General features: G+C 43.6%; 1 long non-coding RNA gene and 3 pseudogenes across 1 annotated transcript; 2 read left to right on the top strand and 2 right to left on the bottom strand.

The window, feature by feature from the left end:
* The first annotated feature begins 1,823 nt into the window (after positions 1–1,823).
* Positions 1,824–3,398, top strand: LOC140582262 (uncharacterized). Its single transcript, XR_011985190.1, has 2 exons — positions 1,824–2,011; positions 2,450–3,398. It is a non-coding gene; the product is annotated as an uncharacterized lncRNA (long non-coding RNA).
* Positions 3,399–8,879: 5,481 nt separating this feature from the next.
* On the bottom strand, positions 8,880–9,017 carry LOC140582635 (U2 spliceosomal RNA; annotated as a pseudogene).
* LOC140582645 (U2 spliceosomal RNA) lies at positions 8,984–9,089 on the top strand (annotated as a pseudogene).
* Positions 9,090–15,816: 6,727 nt separating this feature from the next.
* Positions 15,817–15,996, bottom strand: LOC140582611 (U2 spliceosomal RNA; annotated as a pseudogene).
* Between the last annotated feature and the right edge of the window lie 6,550 nt (positions 15,997–22,546).

A 22,546-nucleotide genomic window follows, 5' to 3' on the forward strand; every position in this document is an offset into this window, starting at 1 on the left:
GCAGACATCCTCTCCATGGAAACATAATCCAAGAGTAGATTTTTGAACAGATTTATGTTTAAATTCTCTTTTGACTTCCAGTTCAGAAGGATTGTTTTCTTAGCAACGGTTAGTACTGTGAGAAGCATGCAAGATTTATTCGTGTCCATATTAGTGCTAGTGAGGTCCCCAAGCAGGCAGAGTGAGGGGGAGGGTGGGATGGGATGCCCTAGGTGTGTAGATGAGTCTTCACAAATCCTTTGCCAGAATTCGTTGACCGGTGTGCAATACCAGAAAGCATGCAGGTAATTATCTGGTGCATCCTTCTTACAAGTTAGGCATATGTCAGTATCTCTGATACCCATCTGGAACATCCTCTGCCCTGTGTAGTGTGTTCTGTGTAAAATTTTGTACTGTAATAGCTGCAGGTTGGAGTTCTGATTCATTCGAAAGGTATTCAAGCAAATTTGCTTCCAGAAGTTAGTGTCTGGATTGATGAGCAAATCCCTTTCCCATTTGTGGGTAGGGAGTGAGAGCGTTGTATCAGATTCTGCTAGATGCACGTAAATCCTAGACAGTAGTTTTTTAGTTGGAGTTATTAAAAAGTTTGCTATTTTTAGTGAAAGCTCCAGATCTAATTGCTTACGGCACCATCTATTATGTATTATTGATTTAAGTTGAAGATATTCTAAGTATTTGTTTTTCTCAATGTTATAAGTTTCTGTAATTTTGTCAAATGATATCATGCAATTGTCTTGGATTATATGTTCGAGGCGCTTGATTCCTTTATTATGCCAAGCCAGGAAGTTTATCACTTTTTTTATTTAACAGGATGTCAGGGTTGTTCCAGATGGGTGTCAGTTTGCATGGGACCAGTGAAATTTGGTTCATTCTATTTGGTTCACTGAGAACTATTTATAAGCTATCATCAGTCCAAGGAGTGACGCCGATGTTTCCGTTCTGCCTTATTTGCTGTAACTGTAGTTCCGCTTTTTGCCAGCAGGCTGCGCACAGACAGCGTTTCTGTGGGCAGCACATTGTATGTTGTTAGATTAGTATTTCATAACTGGACTGCAGGACATTGCGTAAAATCATTTTCTGCAGTAAGTATTGGAGTGTTTATAAAGGATCTTTTTTAAAAAAATAAATAAATAAGTTTCTCACAAACACCTCCATTCATGACTGACTGAAATATCAAGGATGAAAGTGATTAGGATCAGCTCAGAGAGCGCATGCCGAGCTGTTGCTAAAGTAGCAGCAGTCAACTTTAAACCAATGTTAAACAAATACTAGTTAATACTGAAAACAATCAGTCATTAAAATTAAACAGCTTGCTAAGCTGTGTTTCCTTTAACAATATAAATGTTATAGAAAAATGGAAACCCCACGCTCTCCGCGAATATTAATCACCAAGATTTATAAAAACCGCAACTGTACTGAAAAATAAAGTTGCTTATGAATGTTGGCAAGTAAAAAAGTATTTGTACTTTGTAATCAAGTGCCATTCTTGGCACATCACACAACGACGAAATGTGTCCTCTGCATTTTAACCCATATGTGACATATTAGTGGGCGGCTATATTATTTAGCTTCATTCTTAAAATAATAATACTAATACCAAAAATAATAATAACAAAACCATATGAAGCCAGGTCTATAAAGCTAAAGTACCATAATGATTTGAAGCTATTATAGAGCGTAATTTGTAAAGAGGGAGACATGAACCTTACAATAAGTGTGTGTATACCAAAGTGGGCAGCTGTCTCTTTAAGACGTTCCTGAGTGCCGAAAGGTAGGGTGGGAGTTTTTTTTCCGGCGGGTTTTTCTAGACGGAGGAAGGCGGGTAAAGAGAGCGGAAAGAAGAGTGAACGGCAACTTAGAGAAATAAACGTATATATCTACATATATGTATATATATTTGTGTAGATATCAACGTTTAGAGCACTGTTTATTTTTTTTGGCCGAAGCATACAATTGCAGCAATTAGTGGATAGAAAGATTTTGGTGCAATTGCTCTCTTTTGGATATCCTGGTAGGTCAATTTACCTGTTTGGTTAAATGTTAAGGAAAATATAGATATAGGGATCATTAGTGTGAAGGAAAAACAGTCAGGATATGAATGTGAACCTTTGTTGATTATTTTCTTTGCTAATGTATCATTTTTTATAGTTGTATGTAAAATGCTAAAGCTACCTATAAGGCTACTTGCTAATTGATCGGAATACGTTGACTGTGATATGGTGTTATTCAGTTTAGCCACCCTGTTAGTACCATTGCAGGTTGAAATGTTTATAATGTGCATATATAAATATATGCATGTATATGCGTATATTAATGTTGTACAGGAAATCTGTATAGTATGGCCTAATGTGGATCTGAGATTGCGCTGTATGTTAATGGATGATGGAGAAAAATATAATTTTGTGTGATGTTTAAGTAAGACATCTAACTCTCTGTACTTTGTGTGCAGACTGTTTTTTTTGGATTTGATTCCGTTCCGAATACAGTATTTTTTCGACCAAGGAAGATCGCTTGTTTCACAGAGTCGCCCCCTCTGCGTTGAACTGCGCAATGTAACAAGTTTTTTGCAACTGGAGATTTTTTTCTTTCCCAGCGCTTTGTGAAGACATCCTCAAGTGTTGCAACGGGGGTTGCTATAAATGGCAACGCCCCTGCAAATGTCGGGAGTGGCATCCACCTCCCCAGTGGACACGGGGATCACGGGGATCAGTGGGCGGCAGTTTGGGAGAAGATTGCAGCCCTCGAAGACGAGGTGGACCGTTTACGGTCCGAGATCTCCCAGCTTGCTGGTGCCCTGACTGACCCAAATATGCCCCGGAGCAGTTCGGAGACCACTGGGACTCCTCTTATAGTCCCCACTTCAGCTCCAAGCTGTTTCCCGCCCCCTCCTCCTCCTCCTCCACCGCCTCCGCCTGCTAATATCCAGGGCCCGAAGCAGAAGACGAGTCATCGTCAGGGAAGTGGCGCAGGACCCACCAATGGCCCCAACATGGTGGATGTTCTGGCGGAGCTGGCGCACATTAAACTGCGCCCAGTGCTGAGGTCGCCAGGTGGGACGCCAGTGACGAGGAGGGGACTGACGCAGGGGACGCCCATGCCCTCAGAGGACATTGCTGCCATCTTAGCAGAGGCTCTGAAGAAGAAGTTCAAGTATCAGATCCACTCTGATGAGTAGGAGCAGCAGGCCTGAGCCCTTAAACTTTTTTTACTTAAACTTTTTTTTACTTAAACTTTTTTTAAACTTATAACATTTTTAAACTTATAACATTTTTAAACTTATAACATTTTTATACTTAAGATTTTTATACTTATATACTTTATGTACTTAAACTTTATATACTTATACTTTGTGTACTGATTCTATATACTTATTAATAAATAATATATTTATATCACTATTATTTTTAAAAGAGTTGCTGATTTTGTAATACTGCTGCAGCATTCTCCACATGCTAATCACTGCCCCACATCGAATTGGCACTTTGATCTGCCACATATCACTTCACTACCCCCTGTTGAATGTTGCATCGTATGTTGTTAGATATCTCGTAGTAGTAAGTACTTCATTATTAGGCTGCACAATATTGGAAAAGATGTATTTCTGCAATGAGTATTGCAGTATTTATTTACATTTAAAATGCTTAAAACAAACCAATTTCTCACAAAGACATCTATTCATGAGTGATTTAAACGGCAAAGATGAAAATGATTAGGATTAGCTCTTATGATTAGCTCTTGCCAAAAGAGGGCTTGTAAACTTTTGTGGTAGTCAGAATTAACCCAAACAACTATGACTCTATAATCCTCTATAATCACTCTCACTCTGTCACACTTGAATCAAACTCCAGACCTCGCATGTAATGTGTGGGGGAGGTTTAGGTGGACTAATGAAATCGTGGTTCCGGATGAGGTAGTGTTCTCAGAAGAGTGCCGGTCAGAGCACTGGGATCACAGCCAAGGTGGGTTTAAGGTTTTTACTCGCAATTCTGTGGTTACAGCCCAGCAACTAACAATAGGCACCATCCAATCCAATATGTGGGCGTGGTTCTGAAATAAACCAATAAAGGGAATAACGACTGAACATTCTGGAAAAGGTAAGCGAATTATGGTAGTTTCAAATATGTCCACAAGATGGCACTGAAGGATTACCAGTAAACTATATAATAAGTTGGAGGTGCTCCTTTAACTTGATTAATAGCAATAACAAATTATAATTACCACATACAAATGCTGACCCACGACAAATTGCTACATCAACGATAACAGGGCATGTAAATCCAACAAGCTGCCATATACGCAATCTAGCAACACTACACCGATACTGCGCATACAGAAAGAAATCAACTACATTAAAAGTATAGAAAACATTACTTACTGAACATCATACACGCACACCCGTAATCACGGACAGAAAATGAACTACCAAACGAGAGGGGCACATAAGATAATAACTATGAAATGTCTCTGGAGCGCAGGTGAACTTCTGGAACTCTTGCTCTTTGGAGGCTGCGACCAGGCAAGCAGTGTGCCGTAAAACGATCCAGCGCTGCTGCAGACTGACGTAACTCCCAATTCCGCTTCCGTCTTAACATAATGACCAAAGTTTTCTTCTTTATTCAGCAATCCAGCATAGTGTTCCAGCCACACTCGGGTACAATGCGCAATGCACCCCGCACCCAGAAATCAGCAGGTTAATATACTATAAGACGAATTCCCCTATATGGACTTCTAAGTCCCGATTGGTTACCAAACATCTGCAAACCAGGTTTCGACCATACAACAAACATAATACGCCACTATTGGTCTACTTCAAGGATGTTGAGCTTCCAATCCTCGTTAGGCCTAGGCCTCCTATGAGTCCCACACATAAGCCTGTCTATCCAGCCTAGGAAGGAGGGCAAAAACCCTAAACATTAGGGAAATTCCACTCCCAACCCAGCAAAAAGGTGCAACCCCCCCTTCGGTGTCCATGGCTGGCATGGCTCACAATGCTATCAGTAAGGGAAACCCCAACCCTATATTACCTAAATAAAGACTTCAGCGTAAACATATACAACCCTTATGGATACATAACTTGCTTGTGTGTTCAAATGCTACCATACAACAAACTGCGTCTAGCATAGTATAGCAGCTACATTTCAAGGCTTCCTGCAGGTCCCCTTTCTCCCCCCGGCGATGTTCCCTTCAGCCCAGTTCTCCAAGGTCTGTGGCCTGCAAAGCTGGTTCCATGCAGGTGGCTGCGAGGCAAGGACACACGGCACCATCCCCAAAACAACAAAACCTGAGACACAAGAACAATCCCACAATGCCTCCCAACCCTGGCCTACCATCACTTTAAATTTCCCTTCCACACTTTGAACTAATGTTAAACATATACTACATAATCCTGAAAAGGAGCGGTCACTAAAATTAAACAGCTCGCAGATCTTCACACTGCAAGAAATGCAAAGATGGAGAAAGCGAAGAACAGTGAGAGTACGCCACTGTCTATGGTGTCCTCGTCGACCCTCATGAAATGCCAGCAAACACATGGACAAGGGATCCCGATGCGCTACCTTGGCTTTCTTATGGGGACACTGTCAACCACCTAGTGTCTGTCATTAGTGCGTACACTTTTAAAGAGTTTAAAAACTACAAATCTCTTGAAGCGCATGAACAGTTCACAGCTGGCTGGGCACATTGTCATCGTCAAGGATTTTAGGCATGTTTATTTATATAGCACAATTCAGGCACAAGGCAATTCAAAGTGCTTTACAAAGACAAGGATACAATCACATTAAAACTTCAAAATCACATTTCAAAGAAAAGTGAAAAAGAAATAATAATGAAAATAAATAATTTTATTAATCAATTACAATGAACACATAGATAATAATAAGAAAAAGCCAAAACAAATAAATAGGTAACTGAAAAGACGTCACATTTTAATGACAGAAAATGACTGGTGCTGCACTAGGAAACTCTGACCATGCAACAATTTATCTAATTCCAGCATACAGACAAAATCTGAAAACTGCTAAACCTGTCGTTACTAGAGTGAAACACTGGACATGTGGAGCTGTAGAGCAATTAAAATCATGCTTTGACTCGACAGACTGGAATGTTTTCAAAACTGCTATTAACAGCGTGGATGAATACACGGACACTGTAACATGGCACATAAGCTTCTGCGAGGACTCTCGCATTCCCAAAAAGTCTGTTGTCAGCTATAATAATGACGACCCATGGTTTACAACTGAACTCAGGCAGCTTCATAAAACAAAAGATGTAGCCTACAGGAGTGGTGACAAAAACCTGTTCAAATTCTACTGCGGGTTTGAAAAGCCACATTCGCGCATCATACAGCCCTCACCTTTTCAATGGCCTTCTTCACACCTGGGTACCTTCACACCTCGCCCACACTCTCCCCAGCTCACGCCCCCCCCCCACGTCCAGCCACCTTCCCAGGAGAATCAACGACAGAGATGTAAACAAGATCTTTAGGAGTCAGAATACAGGGAAAGCTCCTGGTCTCCCCAGCCACTCTGAAGCACTGTGCAGATCAACCATCACCTGTCTTCACAGATATTTTCAATTAGTCACTGGATCTTTGTATCTTAAGTCATCCACAATAACACCTTTTCCAAAGAAACCCAGAGTCTCTTGCTTCAGTGACTACAGACCAGTGGCTCTCACATCAGTGGTAATGAAGGCTTTTGAGAGACTTGTGCTGTCATACCTTAAAACCATCACAGACCCATCGCTTGACCCTCTATAGCACAGGTGTCAAACTCCAGTCCTGGAGAGCAAGAGCCCTGCACATTTTTGGGTTTCCCCTCATTTAACACACCTGATTCAACTCCTTGTGCTAATTACCACACAGCTCTTGAGCTGAATCATTAGTGGTGGAACAGGGAAAGAACTAAGCTATACAGGGCTCTGGCCCCCCAGGACTGCAGTTTGACACCCCTGCTCTATAGTCTGCCTACAGAACCAACAGACCTGTGGACGATGCAGTTAACACTGGACTACATTTCTTGCTCCGACACTTGGAGTGCCCTGAGACATATGTTAGGATTCTGTTTGTGGACTTTAGCTTTGCAAATTTATACTGTTCTATCAGAGCTAATGCGGACTGAACTCTCACAACTGTCCGTGCCTGATCCAAAATAATATGTTATAACCACGATGGCCCAGTTTTACGCTACAATCATTGAGTCCATCCTTAGCTCCTCCATCACAGCCTGGTTTGGATCAGCCACTGAACGAGACAAGGCCAGACTGCAACACATCATCCACTCAGCAGAGCGAATAATCGGCAGTAACCTGCCTACCCTCCAGACACTGTACATCACCAGAACCAGGAAACGGGCATACAAAATCTTTGAGGACCCATCTCACCCTGCTCACCACATCTTTCAAGCCTTACCCTCCAGGAGTAGACTCATGGCAATCAGAACCAAGACCACAAGGCACGCCAAGAGCTTCTTCCCTTAGGCAGTCTCTCTCATTAACCAAGCCAGTCTCTGACTGGACGTTCAATTAATCGTCAGCTGCAGTGAAATATCCACCAGCATAACCAGTAAACAACTGATAAACTTCCTCTATGATTATATTCTGCACTCTTGCACATTATGCACACATACTGCAAACTCTGTATACATATTGCACTCTTGCACATATAGTTGACTTGGCTGCTACTTAATAACGGCACCATTTAAGAGCCCTTTAAATTCTTATACCATTTATATAGTTTATATTCATACTACAATGATTACTATGTACACACATATATAAATATCATAATACCATCATTACTGCCATTAATAAACTTAATTATCATATAATTATCATATTACCCAATTGCCAGTCTATTGTTTATTACCTGGCTGCATATGTCTTTGCTAAATGTGGTATGTTCTTTGTAATGTCATGTAAAAGCACCACCAAGGCAAATTCCTTGTATGGAAACATATCTGGATTCTGATTCTACATCCTTCATCAGGACTAGAAAACTTCCATCCAGCGTTGCATTTCATTTTGAAGCTGTCGTTTTTGAAACACTTTTCTGTGATCTAGCTCTTGTTTTGGTCGCCGACTATCATCCAACAAAAGGTTCATTTGAGCTCTCCTAATCTGACATAAACCACACTCACAAACACTTTTGGGTTACTGTGCCACCGGGAAGGGATGGACTCCGGTCGGGATGGGTTTCCAGCATTTCCTATCCTGGCTGTTCTCTTTAGGGACAAACACAAGAATGGAGTCTAGTGATCACACCGGAAGCTGACTTACCTGAACGGAGATGTATGGAGCAGACTCTCATATGCGCGGGGATGCTCTGGAATGCAAGGTCTTACGCCCCACCGCTGGAAGCTATGCCATCCGTCGCCATTTCGTCAACTCTTCCACTTTTGCTCCTTCCTGTCTTTTCCAATCTGGAAAGGAGAAGAAACGTATACCGGTCCTGAAGACCGAAGAGAGACCCGAGTCGATATGGGGCCGCCGCTTAGCGGGTCGCCGTTAGCCGGGCCTCCGTGACGCCCCCCGCTCGGAGTAGAATGCCCAGGGATGTCGCAGCCGCCAGCCTCGGGGCCCAGACTCCTCCCTGTCCTCCTGTCCTCTCAAAAAACAGCAATCATTTAAACAAACATGAGGGAAAATTCAAAAGGCAAAGATGACGTCATTCCTTACCTCAGCACAGCTGCCCACCGCACAAACGACAGCGTGTCACCTTCCTTTAAAAAAAAAAAAAAAGAGAAAAACAGCAGGAAACGGGGGCTGTGCACGGACAGGGCCCCTCCCTCACAGCACATGCAGCTAATTAGCTGGCCATCCAGAGGCACTCAGTCTATTAGTCACCCACTCAGTCAGTTCTGCCTTTCAACAACAGGGGGCAGTAGAGGTGCACCGTTCCCGGAAGCACTGCAATACCGGGTCGATGCGTGGAGCGGACGGGACAAGCCCCACTTCCGGCTCCCTGTTCCAAAAATCCATCTAATAAAAGGCTTCTCGGCCTTTTGGCTAAGATCAAGTGTAGTATCAGTTTAATATCTGATACGTCCCCCATGGAGGGGACCACATATTAAACAGACTGACTCAGACTGACTGACTGAGTGGGTGACTGAGTGAGACAGGGTCTGCTTATCGAACCGGAGCACCTGAAGTAAAATGGTGAAAAACAGAAATCATTCATATTAATTTTCGGGGCGTGAGATACCCCCTTGCTGACGAGATGTGATTACAGAAATGTATCATGACTGTGCAAAAGGGAATAAGGCACCTTTCATCCTGATTTTTTTTAAGTTTAAACACATGTGTGCTTCATATGTAACCGTGATACACGCGGAGCCCAGAGAAATTTGGTTTCCTACACACATGCAATAAGGTCTTTAATTGGGCAGAGTCCATGCCTTCTTCCTTTTTATTGGTTCCCCAGCATGTTGGGGAGCAAGGGACCCCACAATGACGATTGTCTGTACTTGTATTGACACTGATGTCTCCTAGCACCTTGCCCTGACTTCACCTGCATCATCTTATATATTTCCAAGGCCGGACTCTCAGCAGTTGGAGGGTAACACAAATACAAGCAAACATAACAAGCACACATCAGCTATAGGTTTGTGAGGTTAACCGCTATTGCTTCGATGTGTCATGATGATGGACATTCCTGTAAGCTGTAAACTCCTTGGTGATAGATGAGGTACCAGGGCAGGAAAGAGCCAGGGAGAGACTGAGGGCTAAAAGACAGTGAAGGAGAATTAACAGTTCTTTGATGCTGAAAATTTTGGGTATGGGTTTGATTGGGTATTGGCCAAGTTGACTTCTGAGTAAGGAGTGGATCCTTTGCATGGCTTCTTGGGGTATTTCTAAAGTACTAAAGTAAGATATGGTGTCCCGCAGGGATCAGTGCTGGGCCCCCTACTGTTCAATCTATATATGCTACCGCTTGGTAACATAATTGGTAACATAATTTAACATACTGAAAAAACTGAGGTTCTTTTAATCGGTCCTAAGGAGGCCCGCAATAAGTTTGTAAACCCCAACCCTAGCGGCCTCCCTACTCAATTTAAAACAGTGGTCAGAAATCTTGGTGTCCTGGTAGACTCCGACCTCTGCTTCAGTGCTCACATAAATAGCATTACCAGTACGGCATTTTATCATCTACGGAACATAGCCAAGCTTCGGAAGTTGCTGTCCTTTCAAGATGCAGAAAAACTAATACATGCCTTTATAACTTCTAGATTGGACTACTGCAATGCCCTCCTTTCGGGTTGTCCATCTGGATCCCTACATAAACTTCAGTTAGTACAAAATGCAGCTGCCAGAGTTCTAACAAAAACTAAAAAATTTGATCACATTAGCCCTATCCTGTCTTCCCTGCACTGGCTACCGGTCAAGTTTAGGATTGACTACAAATTATTACTATTGACTTACAAAACTCTGAATGGCCTTGCACCACAATATCTCAATGATCTTCTGGTCCCTTACAACCCTTCTCGCCTGCTTCGTTCACAAGGAGCAGGATATCTATTAGTTCCTAAAGTAGACAGGGCTACGGCAGGCTGCAGAGCATTCTCTTACAGAGCTCCACAGCTGTGGAATGGTCTCCCGGCGGATGTGCGGGATTCAGGCACACTCTCGCTTTTCAAGTCTAGATTAAAAACGCACTTGTATAGCTTAGCATATAGGAAACCTAGTTCTGGTTCCAGCTAGTCCCTCACTCCCAGTCAGACTAACAGTATGAGGTGATGAGCTGGGTGGGGATTGGTGTCATTGACTTTGGATAAACTGAGGCATCAGTGCTGTCACTCTAGCTCTACACTAGAGTGCTGATGTTCAGGGAGTCCCCATGCCTGTGTTCCCGCCTGTCTCTCCCTCTTTCTCATGCTGCTATACTCAGATCTGCCGGAGCCTAGACGAATATTGCACTCGATCATTTTGCTTGCACTGCCTCTGGTTTCCTCAACTCTGGCTAATACACAATTATTCTTACTTCCTCCCTCACCCCTTCTGGGGTGTGCTCCATGGAGCACAATGTCGTTGAAGAGTTTATGCTTCTGCGGCCTGCAAGACAACTACCTCCACCTCCGGCAACTACCCTCCAACCTGCCTGCCCTTGGCTCAACACGATGCCTCGCCATCCATCCTGCGGCTGTGTGTCTATTAATCCTGCCATCGTGCATCAAGCACCACGTGCCTGCACCGGTCGGCCGCTGCATTGAGACATATATTTCAACCCCTGTATTAGCTTAGTCATTTCATCTTGTCTGTATTAGCTTAGTCATTTCATCTTGTTTGTTTGACTCATCTGCCGGCCCCTGGAGGATGGGCTCCCCCTTTGGGTCTGGTTCCTCCCAAGGTTTCTTCCTCTTAGGGAGTTTTTCCTTGCCACCGTTGCCTTTGGCTCACTCAATGAGGGGTCCTTACGAGGCAGAAATGTAAAGCGCATTGAGACAATATAATGTTGTGATAATGCGCTATATAAATAAAATTGAATTGAATTGAATTGAATATTTCCTGCATTATGCAGGCCATCCTGTACCTGGTGGCCATCCTCTTTTTCCCTTCCGGTGTTTCGTGTCTGTTTCTCATCCCAAACCTGGGGCTCCTCTTCAAGTTCATACCCATACGTGTCAGTGGTTCTCTGCATGACGTCTTCTACAATCTACCTGTCTCTTCCTCTCTTCTCTTCCACATGATTAACTCTTCTTTCATTTCATGGGTCGATAAATTTGGTGCATGAGTACAAATATCAATGCGCAATTTTGCCGTCCTCTGTAGAGCCAGGATCAGCATATAATCTTGCCTGTGTGGTTTTATGAAGCTTTGAGTATAAATAAACATATATTTTTATTATTAACAACTGAACATCCATAATTGCCATGGAATTGCCATTTTGAGGTAAATTTGTAGTTTATTTGTAGCTCATTTTTGCTGGAAGGACCTTAAAACATTTAAATTCTATATGGAAAATGATCACTGCACACATCTAGTTGAAGCCCTTTCTGAAATTAGTCTGTTGCTGCCTTTCAGGTCCCCAAGCTGACGACAATGTCCCTAGGCGCCCTGGCCACTGCATAGTGGCGCCCCCCGGTGGCCGTTCCAACATCACCAGCCTTGGCTGAGCTATGGTCCTGTGGGGGGGGGGGGGGGGGTTGACCTTTCAGTGACAGATCAGTCAGGAGAGTTGTGGGGTTCTTTTCTGTCTGTGTCCAGTTTTGTTTCACCAGCCAACTTTCCCAGTGTTTGAAAAAAAAAAGTATCCTTCCATCCAGCTGACAGGATGTGGTGACTGTAGCGTTATGTTATTTTTGTGTTTTGGGGATTTAACACGATCACATGTCTGTCCTATAACTAATGCAAGCATGGTGCTTCAATGGCCTCGCCCCCCCTTTAGTGAACACAAACTAAAGTATATGAGTATTGTTTTGTAAATGGGCATGGTATTGTTGCACATCCTGAGTCTGATTGAATAGTTGGTTAGTTGCATGTAGATACACATATTTGACATCGATAAGTATTATTCGAATTTTACGTTGTCAGTACACGCCAGAGTTGATCACTTGCTTCCCACTGTGCAGCAGTGAACTTAAACGGGTTTACATTCACAAAATATAATGGGGGTCAGGAGATGGACCATGGCTGAGATCACCGTCGAGTCAGGTAGCAAAAATCACCAACTGTGACAGCAGCCCAGCAGCAGTGGCCAACATCATGCTGGGTCCTCGTTTAGGGTGGCCAGCAACATGCCTATCTGCCATATATGACAAACCACAAGATGGCACTGCTTGTGCATGCCTTTTGAAATGAACTGGAATGCCGCTAGCAGGCACGCAAGTTACTTCACAAGTTCTAGAGCACAGCAATGCGTTTTGACTTTCTGTTAGCTATGTACGCAGTGATGGACATAACTGGTTCACAAGTACGCATTAACCTTTAAAAGCGATACATGCAGCAATCGGTTGTACATTTTTTATGTGCATTTGCGCCAATATGACAAATTACCGTGCATTTTAACCTCTATTTTCCTTACTTCTTTATTTTACGTTTTCTCTGTTTCATTTCAGTCAGTCTAACATATTGGTACATGTTTATATCACTCTCTACGTGTAAAGGGAGCAGACACAGGAAAAATGTACTGAAGACCCTTGAAATGATATTTATTCCTGATGTGAAATTGCTGTTTTTGTTTTAGATTCCAAATTTAACCTTTTATTTAATTTATCCCTTTTTCCCAAATAAAACGATGCATTTAGTTATAATCTATATTATTTTGATTTGGGGTCAGAAGTTCCAAAATCACCAGGTAAGTTAATTGATTTTATGTGTTTTAACTCCTAGACAGATATAAATGAAAACTCTATTTTTAAATAATTTATTGTCCTTTTTTTTTTTTTAATTAAAAATTGGATCCCTCATGGACCAAGACTTCAAGGGCATTTGTACAATTCACCTGTAACTGGATCTGCAGTCTTTTTCTCCCCACACCCTCTGCTTGTTCCCTTCTTCTCTTTTGTCTTCACTCCAGGAGAGCTCCTCAGACATCTCCAGCCTGTAATTCCTGGGAAATGCCACCTGCCACTCACCCTTGGAGGCGTAGCCCATTCTCAGGATCTCATACGTCACCATTCATCACAGAGTCACAACGCCTGCAAACATCTGAATAAAAGTAAGAGCCCGTTTTTTGAAACTTACACATTAAATTTTCCTCTCTTTACCATTTTATTCTTTTAAGCTTCATTCTGTTTAATTACATTTAGTATGGATTAAGGCACAGGCGGCCCGGAGGACATGGAGTGGGACCCTCCAGTTCTTGCCCTGAGTCCCAGTCCGTGGTGTCAGCCCCGTGACCAGAGTTTCCCCAGCCGAGGAGGTTATCGCCGTGACAACGGCAGGGTCAACGGAAAACTGGTCGGGGGTTCGGCTCCAGGAGGAAAGATCTGGGGTATGCTACCCAGACTTACCGCCTGACCCCAGCTCGGTCCAAGGGGGTCTTTTCGGGGGACCCCATCCATTGGTTCCCGAAAGGAACCACCTGCGGTTTCCTCCGGCACTGGTACTGGCCTTTGCTTTTGTTCTGCAGGGTCCACGGTGTGGTCCGGTTCCTGTCCTGCCTGCTCCTCGATGCCCTCCGGCTCTGCCGACCCCTCGCCGTCTACCGATGCTGTTCTTCCCTCGGCTGGCGCAGACGAGAGGAGCTCGTCCTTCTACAGACCCAGACAGGACTCCGAAGGCCCCCCTGGCCGCGACCCTTCTGCGGCACCTCGGAGCTTGATCTGTAGTCTTGCTTCCCCGTGGCTCTCCCTGGTTTCACCTCTTAGCCCGATTTCACTCTTCCAGCCCCCACTCCAGTCACTCTTGCTTCCCACTTTAGGTTCCCCCTGGCTCCCTCTCCTGGCCCTATTCTTGTTGCACATTGTTTGTCTGGTTGTGTCCTGCCCTGTCTGTCCTGTGCCACCTTTGGTCCTTTTGGTGCCCAATCCCTCCCTTTGTCTCCTTCTTCTGTTTCCTTTGTTGCCACTTGCCCACTGACACCCGCTGTTTGTCTTTTAGTCCCTAGTCTGCATCCCTGTCGGGTTACCTGGCCTGTCATGAGTTGTGTCCTGGCGGTTTGTCTCCCCTGCTGTCCTTGGTTTTGCCCTGGTCAGTGTGTCCCCTTAATGATGCCTTTGCACCAGGAGGGCACAGGATTGGGGGATGGGGGGGTGTTACTGTCATGGCCTGCCCGTCCTGTCAACCTTACTCTCCAGTTCTCCTCCCTGACGTGGCCCTAATGAGCCACGCTTGGTCTTTATTAGTCTCACCTCATGTTCCTGTCCTTCTGTCAGTCACTACCAGCTGCCTTGTGTTTTCCCATTCCTTAGTTTGGTAAAGTGCCCAGGCCAATGTTCTCCAGTTCTGTCCTTGTCTGTTTGCGTCTCTGTGCCCAAGCCTGCCTGCCAGAAAAGCTCCCCGCAAAGGGGGTTCTGCCCTACAGCTTGCATTCGGTTCCTACTTCCCACCGGTCATGTGACAGAGGAATACAAGGTTAGTGCCAGGCAGAAATTAATAGCCTATCTTTGATTTTGCATTCATTTGGTAACTTGTTGAAGTTATCTGATAGTTCTCTCGATTTCAAAGACATATGATTCTTGCGTGTGCATTATGCATATCCAAAGTTAACGCATGTTGTGTTTATCTTACGCCGTACATGACTCATTGTCGTTATGGACAGTAAGCACTTTATGTCAGTTATCCATTGCTCCTTTTCGTTATGCTATACAGCCGCTTTATACATGTGGAGACTTATATGCACACACATTTTTCACATTCCATTAGTTTCACACATTTTACTGTCATCGTACTTCTCTTCTGATGCCATTTTATTTATTTGTTTGTTTATTTGTAACCTGGTAACTGCACACTGAATCTTCTTATATTTGTACAATGACACCAAATCTTATTTGGTAATCATGAATTACCAAAACCTTAAATACACAAGGATAGACTCAATTATTGCTGAAAAAATCTACGCAGAGATATAAAAATGTAATATTCTCATCAAAATCACATGCACAGCAAAAAATGTAGGCAGTAACTATATACTGCTCTTCCAAAAAAACAACCTTTAGGTTCAAAACGACATCCATCGAGAAAAGAAATATATCCTCCTTGTATCGACAGGAATACTTTATCTGCATTGTAAAATAGCATAAATAATTTATGACAAAACAAAAAGCTTTTAAATTTACTGTACATGATTGTTAGCAAAATCAGAAATGTCAGTGTGGTAAGATCATGTACTTTATATAGTCAGTCAGTCAGTCAGTTCTGCCTTTCAACAACAGGGGGCAGTAGAGGTGCACCGTTCCCGGAAGCACAGCAATACCGGGTCCATGCGTAGAGCGGACGGGGCAAGCCCCACTTCCGGCTCCCTGTTCCAAAAATCCGTTTAATATGTGGTCCCCTCCATAGGGGACGTATCAGATATTAAACTGATAAAACAGATTTTTTTTTTTCAGATCCAAATACTTTATTAAACAGTTCTGCACAATTATTTACATCGACACAAACACATTAAAACATATAATAGAAACTGCACTTAAAAAATTGGCACTGTCAACAAGGGAATTAAAAACATTTTCCTACTAAAACAATGATATTCAGAAATAGTCATAATATAACAGGCTGAAATTTTCCCACATCATACAAGTGAATGCCAATACAATTTTCAGACATTACTGAAAATATTTTAAAATAGTATTAAACAAACTATCTGCAGAACCATTCACCATAAAATAAGCAAAAAAAAAGCAATAAAAGCAACCAATATATTTACACACCATTAAAATGTAAAGTAAACACATATGGCCACTTTTACAATTAAAATGTCATCTCAAATGCATGCTTTTGATGCAAGATGAGCATCCTGGTTTCTTTTTATGAGCCCAAGTTATTTATGGCAAAATTAGGTTTTACAGGGGATCGGTAAATAACATGTTCGTGCAGTCTAGTAACATTCGGGGTGAATCATGGACGATTGATCTGAATTTCAGGACGATCAGTCCACATACGATCAGAATTAATCCACAATTACAACTTCCCAGAATATTATAGTAAAAGGATTAATTCCATGCCACGTGGGTGACGTAATCGTCCGTGAATTCATCCTAATACATGCCCCCATTGTTGTAAGTGGCGTATTCATCCCGCAACCTTCTCTCCAGCTGCAGAATGGAGAATTTCTTCTCCATCCTGCGCTGCTTGCTATACTGCATGGAGAAGGTTTGGATCCTGTCCTTCACACTCTCCCACCATTCGGCCACAGAGGGGAAGGTAGGCTTGTCCTTCTGCCACTCGGAGAAGTGATCTAAGAAAAGGTGTCTAAAATCGCTCTCCTCCAGGATCTGCAGGTTCATTTTCCAATAGACGCCCCCATATACAGCAGCGTCTATGGAGGCAGTGGCCTCCACTGCCAAGTGGTCAGTGGGCCACTGTGGGGAGAGGGACACCTTTTCAAAAACAACGGGGGGTGAAGCTAAAATGTAGTCGATGTGACTGCTGGCTCCGCGACTATTATGCCAGGTGAAGCCCGGCATGCTGGGGTTGCATGTTTTAAAACCATCCACAAGTTTAAAGGAATGAATAAAATGGCGAAAATGCCCTGAGCTGACATCCTCTCTACCCTCCAACGCGATGTTAAAGTCCCCTCCTAAAATCAAGTGTCGATCTGTGACACAGAACAGGGACAACTCTTCAGAGAGAGTTATACGGGACGAGGCCTCCACTGGAGCGTAGATGCATATGGCCCGGAGGCGCTGTCCCCTCCATGTGGCGTCCACTCCCAAAACCCTGCCTTGAAGAACGGTAAATTAACTTACTTCCTCAAAGGCGCGGTCGCCAAAAAGAATCCCGACGCCTGAGGAGTGGACACCACCTACGCTCCAGTAGGATCTACCCCTCTTCCATTGTCGTGAAAAGAGAGCCTCGTCCCGCTGGTCCCGGAGGTGGACTTCCTGCAGAAAACAAATGCTGAAGGGGAAGATGCCAGCTGATTAAAAACCAACGTGCGTTTTAAAACGTTCCTCAAACCCCTGACATTCAAAGTGACAATATTAAAATTGGCCATGAAATATTAAAATGATCAAATACAATTAAAAACAACAAACTAATTAGACAAAATGTAGATATTAAAGGAATTCAAACAGAAAAAACAGACCATAAGATAAGCCTTTATGCAGATGACGTATTACATTTTCTTAGGAATTCTCCAACCTCTCTTCTGAAGACAATATCACTTATAGATAAGTTCTCATCTATATCAGACTACTCCGTCAACTGGAGCAAATCAACAGTTTTGCCTTTGAATTGTAGTTTCCAAAACACAACTACTACTCCTTTACAGTCAGGTAACCTTAGATACTTAGGCATAAATTTTTCCACCAGACTCTCAGATCTAGTACAGATGAATCATATTCCTTTGTTAAAAAAGGTGGAAGAGGATCTTGTGCAGTGGAAATCTCTACCTATATCACTCATTGGAAGAGTTGCCACCATTAAAATGATGGTCCTGCCTAAAATCAATTACTTGTTCTCAATGATCAATAATAAACTCTCTATGGCTTGGTTTAAATCACTAGACTCAAGCATCTTGTCATTTTTATTGAAGAACAAACCATCACGAATCAGCTTGAAAACTCTGCAAAAAGCCAAAGGTAATGGTGGTCTAGAACTACTGTACCAAGTTTCTATCACTACTTCTTAGCCAACAGACTGCAGTATATAACAAATTGGATCAAATCAAGCCCGGTAGATAGTCCATGGCTGGACTTAGAACAAGCAATCTGCGGAGAAGTAAAATTGTCTGATCTGCCTTTTATAAGTGTTTTAAGAGCCTTAGTATTAACACCTCATTAACAGCCTGGTGGGAATTTTTTTTAAATAACTAGGTCTCCACTTATCCCCTGCAAACTAACACCCATTTGGAACAATCCAGATATTTGCCGAAAAAAGATAAAATTGAGCTTTCCCTTATGGCATGATAAAGGGATTAGAAATCTTGAACATGTTATGCAAAACGGAAAATTTATTTCATTCGAGGAACTAGTCTCAAAATACGGAATTAGCAACAGTAAATTTCTTGAGTACCAGCAATTCAGGCAAGGTTCAATCTTAATCAGTTTAACTTAGAAATACCTCCATGGGTGCTAGAATTTTTAAATCTTTCTAGCCCCAAATTATTGCAAAAAATGTATAAGTTATTGTCAAAAATGGATGACTCAATTTCCCTCCCAACCTCAAAATGGGAGCAAGATCTATCCATCGATCCAGATCAAAACTTTTGGAAAGAAATATGTTTAAACACCTTCAAAATGACTAAAAACCCCAACTTACAGCTTATACTATACAAAACTCTGCATAGAGCTCATTATACAGGACAAAGGATGTTCCAAATGGGCCTTATACACTCAAACCTATGCACCCACTGCTCAGGTAACTCTGTAGAGAACTACATGCATGCCATATGGTCCTGCACACCGGTGCAGAAGTTCTGGCAAAGGATATGTGAAGATCTATGAATTTGGTTTAATTGCTATATCCCAACCTCACCTACATTGTGCATTTTAGGTGATGCAAGTGTATTAGATATGGAAGAAAATAAAGTGCACATGATCCTTACTGCCTTAGGCATTGCAAAGAAAACTATCTTCATGAACTGGAAATCAAAAAATAATTTATGTGTTACTCAGTATAGAAATTTAATTCTAGACCACATAAGTTTGGAGAGAATGTCTAATTCCCTCCAAAAAAAACAATTGGGCGAATTGGATTCTCTCTGGTCCATTCTGGCCAATTCCATTATGTAGGAGGGGGTGGTCGGCTGTGGTCTCGTCTCCTCATGATTCTGGCGGGTGGTGGGGTTGGGCCCCCGGGCTATGGGCGGCTAGTGGCTTCTTGGAGCTGGGGGGGCTGTGGCTGCCATCCTGTGATGTCTGGGTGTCTGCCCTGGCTGGTGGTGGGGGGGGGCTATTTGTCGTCGAATGAGTGGGTGACTGAGTACGGGCTGCCCTTCGGGGTGGGGGGGGAGGGGGGCTAGCTCTTGGCGTCGGCACTGCTCCGGGATGTTGTCGCCGGGGGTCTCAGGTCCGCTCCTTCCAATGTAACGGTGGGGGGCTGGGGTGCCTACTGAGCCTCAGTGGATTTGTTAATGTAGGCTGTAACAGTCTCTGAGTACTCCTGGAGGTCAGTGGTGTTGTCGTATGTGGCAGCCTGCTTAAACATACTCCAGTCTGTGGTGTTAAAGCAGTCCTGTAAAGCCTCTGAAGACCCTTCCGGCCACACTTGTATCTGCTTCCGAACCGGTTTGGTGACTTTAACAAGCGGTCTGTAAGCAGGCATTAGCATGACAGTAATGTGGTTTGAGGCACCGAGCTGGGGGAGGGGGAAAGCCTTGTAAGCTCCTCTTTGGGTGGTGCAAACAAGGTCCAGTGTGTTATTTCCCCGTGTAGGAAAGTCTATGTGTTGCTGTATTTTGGGAAACACACTCTTTAAGTCTGCATGATTGAAATCCCCAGCCAAGATGAGAAAAGCATCTGGGTGGGCTGTCTGCTGCTCACTGATACATGCTGGTACAGTTCATTCAGTGCCTCCCTCCTGTTGCTGCCATTGGAGGTGGGAGGGATATACACAGCAAACAACAGTATAGCTGTATATTCCCTCGGTAGATAGAACGGCCGGCACTTAATAACCATAAACTCCAACACTGGTGAACAGTATTTGCAGACCGCAACAGCATCGCAGCACCAGGCGTCATTGATGTAAACACAAAGCTCGCCACCGCGGGTCTTACCTCCCGCGACGACAACTCTGTCAGCACGGTAGCATGTTAGCTGGTCAAGCTGAATGCCGCGGTCCGGGACACAGTCACTGAGCCATGTTTCCGTGAACAAAAAAACACAACAGTCCTTTACATTCCTCTGAGATGAACATAGTAGTCGGATGTACTCCAGTTTCTTATCCAATGAGCGTACGTTGGCCAGAACGATGGAGGGGATAGCGGGTTTGTGTGGGCAAGCCACCAGCCTAGCTCGGATATCTCCACTCTTATCCCTCTTCTGCTTTCTCTCACGCCACTTGAGGCACCTCCATTTTGGGCGAGGTGCAGGAGTGGGGGTCGGTGATTGAGTAGGCCTGCGGAGCAGACCCAGATCATTCAGCTCTTCGGCGTCCACAGAGTCTAACTTAAAAAGTTTGTTTCTGCCGATGTTGAGCAAAAATGTTCGGCTATATATGGGCTTAAGAACAGATAAACGCGACAAAGGCGTACAGAAACACTGCAACGTCCAGGACGAAAAACACTGTTTAGTCGGGAGAGAGAGAAGCCGCAGTGTGTGCACGCGTCGCCATTTTGGGAGAGAAAAAAAAATAAAAAAATAAAATTTGACTTCTGAGGTACCACTGTACCCTGTAAATTTTAGAACGTGAAACAGTCGGCTAAGTTGACCTCGAATGGTTCTGCGTGCTCATTGGTTATTGCTACGTACATCTGGAAGCAGAAGCTGTAATTTTTATTTCTCTCGGTCTTGATTTGGGCGATCTTCATTTACTGTTTGTGTTCCATTGCTTTAAATAACGTCTGCAAAGGGTCCTTTCAGTCGCTTGCGTGGTTTTCTACACACCTGTCTGGGATGCTTTAAGCGTTCCAGCTTTCGTGTGCGCAAGCCCACTGCACCATCCTTGACTGTTGCAACGGGGGTTGCTATAAATGGCAAAACCCCTGCAAAGGTCGGGAGTGGCATCCACCTCCCCAGTGGACACGGGGATCACCAGCATGCTCCTGTTGCAGCAGAGGCAGGGTCCGAGTGGGCGGCAGTTTGGAAGAAGATTGCAGCTCTCGAAGACAAGGTGGGCCGTTTACGGTCTGAGATCTCCATGCTTGCTGGTGCCCTGACTGACCCACATATATCCCGGAGCAGTTCGGAGACCACTGGGACTCCTGTTGTAGTCTCCACTTCAGCTCCAAGCTGTTTCCCACCCCCTCCTCCTCCTCCACCGCCGCCTCCTCCTCCTCCTCCACCTGCTAGTATCCAGGGCCCCAAGCAGAAGACGAGTCATCGTCAGGGAAGTGGCTCAGGACCCACCAAAGGCCCCAACATGGTGGATGTCCTGGCGGAGCTGCCCTGCGTTAAACTGCGCCCGGTGCTGAGGTCGCCAGGTGGGACGCCAGTGCCGAGGAGGGGACTGACGCAGGGGACGCCCATGCCCTCAGAGGACATTGCTGCCATTTTAGCAGAGGCTCTGAAGAAGAAATTCAAGCAATAGAACCACTCTGATGAGTAGGAGCAGCAGGCCTCTGAGCCCTTAAACTTTTTTTACTTAAATTTTTTATACTTATAACATTTTTATACTTATATCATTTTTATACTTATATACTTTATATACTTAAACTTTATATACTTATACTTTATGTACTTATATACTTTATATGCTTATATTTATATACTTATACTTTGTGTACTGATTCTATATACTTATTAATAAATAATATATTTGTATCACTATTATTTTTAAAAGAGTTGCTGATTTTGTAATACTGCTGCAGCATTCTCCACATGCTAATCACTGCCCCACATCGAATTGGCACTTTGATCTGCCACATATCACTTCACTACCCCCTGTTGAATGTTGCATCGTATGTTGTTAGATATCTCCTAGTAGTAAGTACTTCATTATTAGGCTGCACAATATTGGAAAAGATGTATTTCTGCAATGAGTATTGCAGTATTTATTTAAATTTAAAATGCTTAAAACAAACCAATTTCTCACAAACACATCTATTCATGAGTGATTTAACACTAGGTTTGCTAAACCTACGCAAATCTACGTAAAATCCCCTCGGCCCGACCTCGGGTTGAGAGGCCATTAGCTCCATTGTCCTCCTGCTTTTGTTGTGCAAAAACACTAGTTACCTGTGAACCCTGCCACATTTGCATTTCTTTACCCTCACTGCTGCTGGCAAGCTTGCCATGTTGTCCCGAGATAGATTCCTTTCCATCATGAAACACCTTCGATTTGACGACAAGGA

Source organism: Paramormyrops kingsleyae, chromosome 24 (genome assembly GCF_048594095.1).
Source record: "Paramormyrops kingsleyae isolate MSU_618 chromosome 24, PKINGS_0.4, whole genome shotgun sequence".
In the NCBI taxonomy this organism is placed as follows: domain Eukaryota; kingdom Metazoa; phylum Chordata; class Actinopteri; order Osteoglossiformes; family Mormyridae; genus Paramormyrops; species Paramormyrops kingsleyae.